The 6000-nt window shown below is 43.1% G+C and overlaps 2 non-coding genes across 2 annotated transcripts; both read left to right on the forward strand.

Annotated features, from left to right (window-relative positions):
- The first annotated feature begins 395 nt into the window (after positions 1 to 395).
- Positions 396 to 468, forward strand: trnaa-agc (transfer RNA alanine (anticodon AGC)). Its single transcript has one exon. It is a non-coding gene; the product is annotated as a tRNA-Ala (tRNA).
- A 3356-nt stretch (positions 469 to 3824) lies between these two features.
- On the forward strand, positions 3825 to 3897 carry trnaa-agc (transfer RNA alanine (anticodon AGC)). Its single transcript has one exon. It is a non-coding gene; the product is annotated as a tRNA-Ala (tRNA).
- The last annotated feature ends 2103 nt before the right edge of the window (positions 3898 to 6000 follow it).

The following is a 6000-nucleotide window of genomic DNA, read 5'->3' on the forward strand; positions in this document are numbered from 1 at the left end:
CTTTTTAAAAAGTATCCTTTCTTATGGACGAGGGATTTGGCAGTGCGGTCATTGAGATTTCATACTTCTTGTTGGAGGAACAGGGGGATTAGCTCAAATGGTAGAGCGCTCGCTTAGCATGCGAGAGGTAGCGGGATCGATCCCCTGCATCCTCCAACTATTTAGTTTGGTTCAATCAGCACACATTGTTGTTGTAGCTCTGGATACTAACCCAACAATACAACTATTTCCACCACTGGGCTTACTGCAGTCACTACTTCAACCTTTACTGAACTACCATGAAAAATACTTTTAGACAGCTGAAGCAAGCATACTTTTTAAAAAGTATCCTTTCTTATGGACGAGGGATTTGGCAGTGCGGTCATTGAGATTTCATACTTCTTGTTGGAGGCGCAGGGGGATTAGCTCAAATGGTAGAGTGCTCGCTTAGCATGCGAGAGGTAGCGGGATCGATGCCCGCATCCTCCAACTATTTAGTTTGGTTCAATCAGCACACATTGTTGTTGTAGCTCTGGATACTAACCCAACAATACAACTATTTCCACCACTGGGCTTACTGCAGTCACTACTTCAACCTTTACTGAACTACCATGAAAAATACTTTTAGACAGCTGAAGCAAGCATACTTTTTAAAAAGTATCCTTTCTTATGGACGAGGGATTTGGCAGTGCGGTCATTGAGATTTCATACTTCTTGTTGGAGGCGCAGGGGGATTAGCTCAAATGGTAGAGTGCTCGCTTAGCATGTGAGAGGTAGCGGGATCGATGCCTGCATCCTCCAACTATTTAGTTTGGTTCAATCAGCACACATTGTTGTTGTAGCTCTGGATACTAACCCAACAATACAACTATTTCCACCACTGGGCTTACTGCAGTCACTACTTCAACCTTTACTGAACTACCATGAAAAATACTTTTAGACAGCTGAAGCAAGCATACTTTTTAAAAAGTATCCTTTCTTATGGACGAGGGATTTGGCAGTGCGGTCATTGAGATTTCATACTTCTTGTTGGAGGCGCAGGGGGATTAGCTCAAATGGTAGAGTGCTCGCTTAGCATGCGAGAGGTAGCGGGATCGATGCCTGCATCCTCCAACTATTTAGTTTGGTTCAATCAGCACACATTGTTGTTGTAGCTCTGGATACTAACCCAACAATACAACTATTTCCACCACTGGGCTTACTGCAGTCACTACTTCAACCTTTACTGAACTACCATGAAAAATACTTTTAGACAGCTGAAGCAAGCATACTTTTTAAAAAGTATCCTTTCTTATGGACGAGGGATTTGGCAGTGCGGTCATTGAGATTTCATACTTCTTGTTGGAGGCGCAGGGGGATTAGCTCAAATGGTAGAGTGCTCGCTTAGCATGCGAGAGGTAGCGGGATCGATGCCTGCATCCTCCAACTATTTAGTTTGGTTCAATCAGCACACATTGTTGTTGTAGCTCTGGATACTAACCCAACAATACAACTATTTCCACCACCACTGGCTTACTGCAGTCACTACTTCAACCTTTACTGAACTACCATGAAAAATACTTTTAGACAGCTGAAGCAAGCATACTTTTTAAAAAGTATCCTTTCTTATGGACGAGGGATTTGGCAGTGCGGTCATTGAGATTTCATACTTCTTGTTGGAGGCGCAGGGATTAGCTCAAATGGTAGAGTGCTCGCTTAGCATGCGAGAGGTAGCGGGATCGATGCCTGCATCCTCCAACTATTTAGTTTGGTTCAATCAGCACACATTGTTGTTGTAGCTCTGGATACTAACCCAACAATACAACTATTTCCACCACTGGGCTTACTGCAGTCACTACTTCAACCTTTACTGAACTACCATGAAAAATACTTTTAGACAGCTGAAGCAAGCATACTTTTTAAAAAGTATCCTTTCTTATGGACGAGGGATTTGGCAGTGCGGTCATTGAGATTTCATACTTCTTGTTGGAGGCGCAGGGGGATTAGCTCAAATGGTAGAGCGCTCGCTTAGCATGTGAGAGGTAGCGGGATCGATGCCTGCATCCTCCAACTATTTAGTTTGGTTCAATCAGCACACATTGTTGTTGTAGCTCTGGATACTAACCCAACAATACAACTATTTCCACCACTGGGCTTACTGCAGTCACTACTTCAACCTTTACTGAACTACCATGAAAAATACTTTTAGACAGCTGAAGCAAGCATACTTTTTAAAAAGTATCCTTTCTTATGGACGAGGGATTTGGCAGTGCGGTCATTGAGATTTCATACTTCTTGTTGGAGGCGCAGGGGATTAGCTCAAATGGTAGAGTGCTCGCTTAGCATGCGAGAGGTAGCGGGATCGATGCCTGCATCCTCCAACTATTTAGTTTGGTTCAATCAGCACACATTGTTGTTGTAGCTCTGGATACTAACCCAACAATACAACTATTTCCACCACTGGGCTTACTGCAGTCACTACTTCAACCTTTACTGAACTACCATGAAAAATACTTTTAGACAGCTGAAGCAAGCATACTTTTTAAAAAGTATCCTTTCTTATGGACGAGGGATTTGGCAGTGCGGTCATTGAGATTTCATACTTCTTGTTGGAGGCGCAGGGGGATTAGCTCAAATGGTAGAGTGCTCGCTTAGCATGCGAGAGGTAGCGGGATCGATGCCTGCATCCTCCAACTATTTAGTTTGGTTCAATCAGCACACATTGTTGTTGTAGCTCTGGATACTAACCCAACAATACAACTATTTCCACCACTGGGCTTACTGCAGTCACTACTTCAACCTTTACTGAACTACCATGAAAAATACTTTTAGACAGCTGAAGCAAGCATACTTTTTAAAAAGTATCCTTTCTTATGGACGAGGGATTTGGCAGTGCGGTCATTGAGATTTCATACTTCTTGTTGGAGGCGCAGGGGGATTAGCTCAAATGGTAGAGCGCTCGCTTAGCATGCGAGAGGTAGCGGGATCGATGCCTGCATCCTCCAACTATTTAGTTTGGTTCAATCAGCACACATTGTTGTTGTAGCTCTGGATACTAACCCAACAATACAACTATTTCCACCACTGGGCTTACTGCAGTCACTACTTCAACCTTTACTGAACTACCATGAAAAATACTTTTAGACAGCTGAAGCAAGCATACTTTTTAAAAAGTATCCTTTCTTATGGACGAGGGATTTGGCAGTGCGGTCATTGAGATTTCATACTTCTTGTTGGAGGCGCAGGGGGATTAGCTCAAATGGTAGAGTGCTCGCTTAGCATGTGAGAGGTAGGGATCGATGCCCGCATCCTCCAACTATTTAGTTTGGTTCAATCAGCACACATTGTTGTTGTAGCTCTGGATACTAACCCAACAATACAACTATTTCCACCACTGGGCTTACTGCAGTCACTACTTCAACCTTTACTGAACTACCATGAAAAATACTTTTAGACAGCTGAAGCAAGCATACTTTTTAAAAAGTATCCTTTCTTATGGACGAGGGATTTGGCAGTGCGGTCATTGAGATTTCATACTTCTTGTTGGAGGCGCAGGGGGATTAGCTCAAATGGTAGAGTGCTCGCTTAGCATGTGAGAGGTAGCGGGATCGATGCCTGCATCCTCCAACTATTTAGTTTGGTTCAATCAGCACACATTGTTGTTGTAGCTCTGGATACTAACCCAACAATACAACTATTTCCACCACTGGGCTTACTGCAGTCACTACTTCAACCTTTACTGAACTACCATGAAAAATACTTTTAGACAGCTGAAGCAAGCATACTTTTTAAAAAGTATCCTTTCTTATGGACGAGGGATTTGGCAGTGCGGTCATTGAGATTTCATACTTCTTGTTGGAGGCGCAGGGGGATTAGCTCAAATGGTAGAGTGCTCGCTTAGCATGCGAGAGGTAGCGGGATCGATGCCCGCATCCTCCAACTATTTAGTTTGGTTCAATCAGCACACATTGTTGTTGTAGCTCTGGATACTAACCCAACAATACAACTATTTCCACCACTGGGCTTACTGCAGTCACTACTTCAACCTTTACTGAACTACCATGAAAAATACTTTTAGACAGCTGAAGCAAGCATACTTTTTAAAAAGTATCCTTTCTTATGGACGAGGGATTTGGCAGTGCGGTCATTGAGATTTCATACTTCTTGTTGGAGGCGCAGGGGATTAGCTCAAAATGGTGGTAGTGCTCGCTTAGCATGCATGAGAGGTAGCGGGATCGATGCCTGCATCCTCCAACTATTTAGTTTGGTTCAATCAGCACACATTGTTGTTGTAGCTCTGGATACTAACCCAACAATACAACTATTTCCACCACTGGGCTTACTGCAGTCACTACTTCAACCTTTACTGAACTACCATGAAAAATACTTTTAGACAGCTGAAGCAAGCATACTTTTTAAAAAGTATCCTTTCTTATGGACGAGGGATTTGGCAGTGCGGTCATTGAGATTTCATACTTCTTGTTGGAGGCGCAGGGGGATTAGCTCAAATGGTAGAGCGCTCGCTTAGCATGCGAGAGGTAGCGGGATCGATGCCTGCATCCTCCAACTATTTAGTTTGGTTCAATCAGCACACATTGTTGTTGTAGCTCTGGATACTAACCCAACAATACAACTATTTCCACCACTGGGCTTACTGCAGTCACTACTTCAACCTTTACTGAACTACCATGAAAAATACTTTTAGACAGCTGAAGCAAGCATACTTTTTAAAAAGTATCCTTTCTTATGGACGAGGGATTTGGCAGTGCGGTCATTGAGATTTCATACTTCTTGTTGGAGGCGCAGGGGGATTAGCTCAAATGGTAGAGTGCTTGCTTTTAGCATGCGAGAGGTAGCGGGATCGATGCCTGCATCCTCCAACTATTTAGTTTGGTTCAATCAGCACACATTGTTGTTGTAGCTCTGGATACTAACCCAACAATACAACTATTTCCACCACTGGGCTTACTGCAGTCACTACTTCAACCTTTACTGAACTACCATGAAAAATACTTTTAGACAGCTGAAGCAAGCATACTTTTTAAAAAGTATCCTTTCTTATGGACGAGGGATTTGGCAGTGCGGTCATTGAGATTTCATACTTCTTGTTGGAGGCGCAGGGGGATTAGCTCAAATGGTAGAGTGCTTGCTTAGCATGAGAGTAGCGGGATCGATGCCTGCATCCTCCAACTATTTAGTTTGGTTCAATCAGCACACATTGTTGTTGTAGCTCTGGATACTAACCCAACAATACAACTATTTCCACCACTGGGCTTACTGCAGTCACTACTTCAACCTTTACTGAACTACCATGAAAAATACTTTTAGACAGCTGAAGCAAGCATACTTTTTAAAAAGTATCCTTTCTTATGGACGAGGGATTTGGCAGTGCGGTCATTGAGATTTCATACTTCTTGTTGGAGGCACAGGGGAGTAGCTCAAATGGTAGAGTGCTCGCTTAGCATGCGAGAGGTAGCGGGATCGATGCCTGCATCCTCCAACTATTTAGTTTGGTTCAATCAGCACACATTGTTGTTGTAGCTCTGGATACTAACCCAACAATACAACTATTTCCACCACTGGGCTTACTGCAGTCACTACTTCAACCTTTACTGAACTACCATGAAAATACTTTTAGACAGCTGAAGCAAGCACACTTTTTAAAAAGTATCCTTTCTTATCTACGAGGGATTTGGCAGTGCGGTCATTGAGATTTCTTACTTCTTGTTGGAGGTGCAGGGGGATTAGCTCAAATGGTAGAGTGCTCGCTTAGCATGCGAGAGGTAGCGGGATCGATGCCTGCATCCTCCAACTATTTAGTTTGGTTCAATCAGCACACATTGTTGTTGTAGCTCTGGATACTAACCCAACAATACAACTATTTCCACCACTGGGCTTACTGCAGTCACTACTTCAACCTTTACTGAACTACCATGAAAAATACTTTTAGACAGCTGAAGCAAGCATACTTTTTAAAAAGTATCCTTTCTTATGGACGAGGGATTTGGCAGTGCGGTCATTGAGATTTCATACTTCTTGTTG

Source organism: Oncorhynchus nerka, linkage group LG5, assembly GCF_034236695.1.
Source record: "Oncorhynchus nerka isolate Pitt River linkage group LG5, Oner_Uvic_2.0, whole genome shotgun sequence".
Classification (NCBI taxonomy): domain Eukaryota; kingdom Metazoa; phylum Chordata; class Actinopteri; order Salmoniformes; family Salmonidae; genus Oncorhynchus; species Oncorhynchus nerka.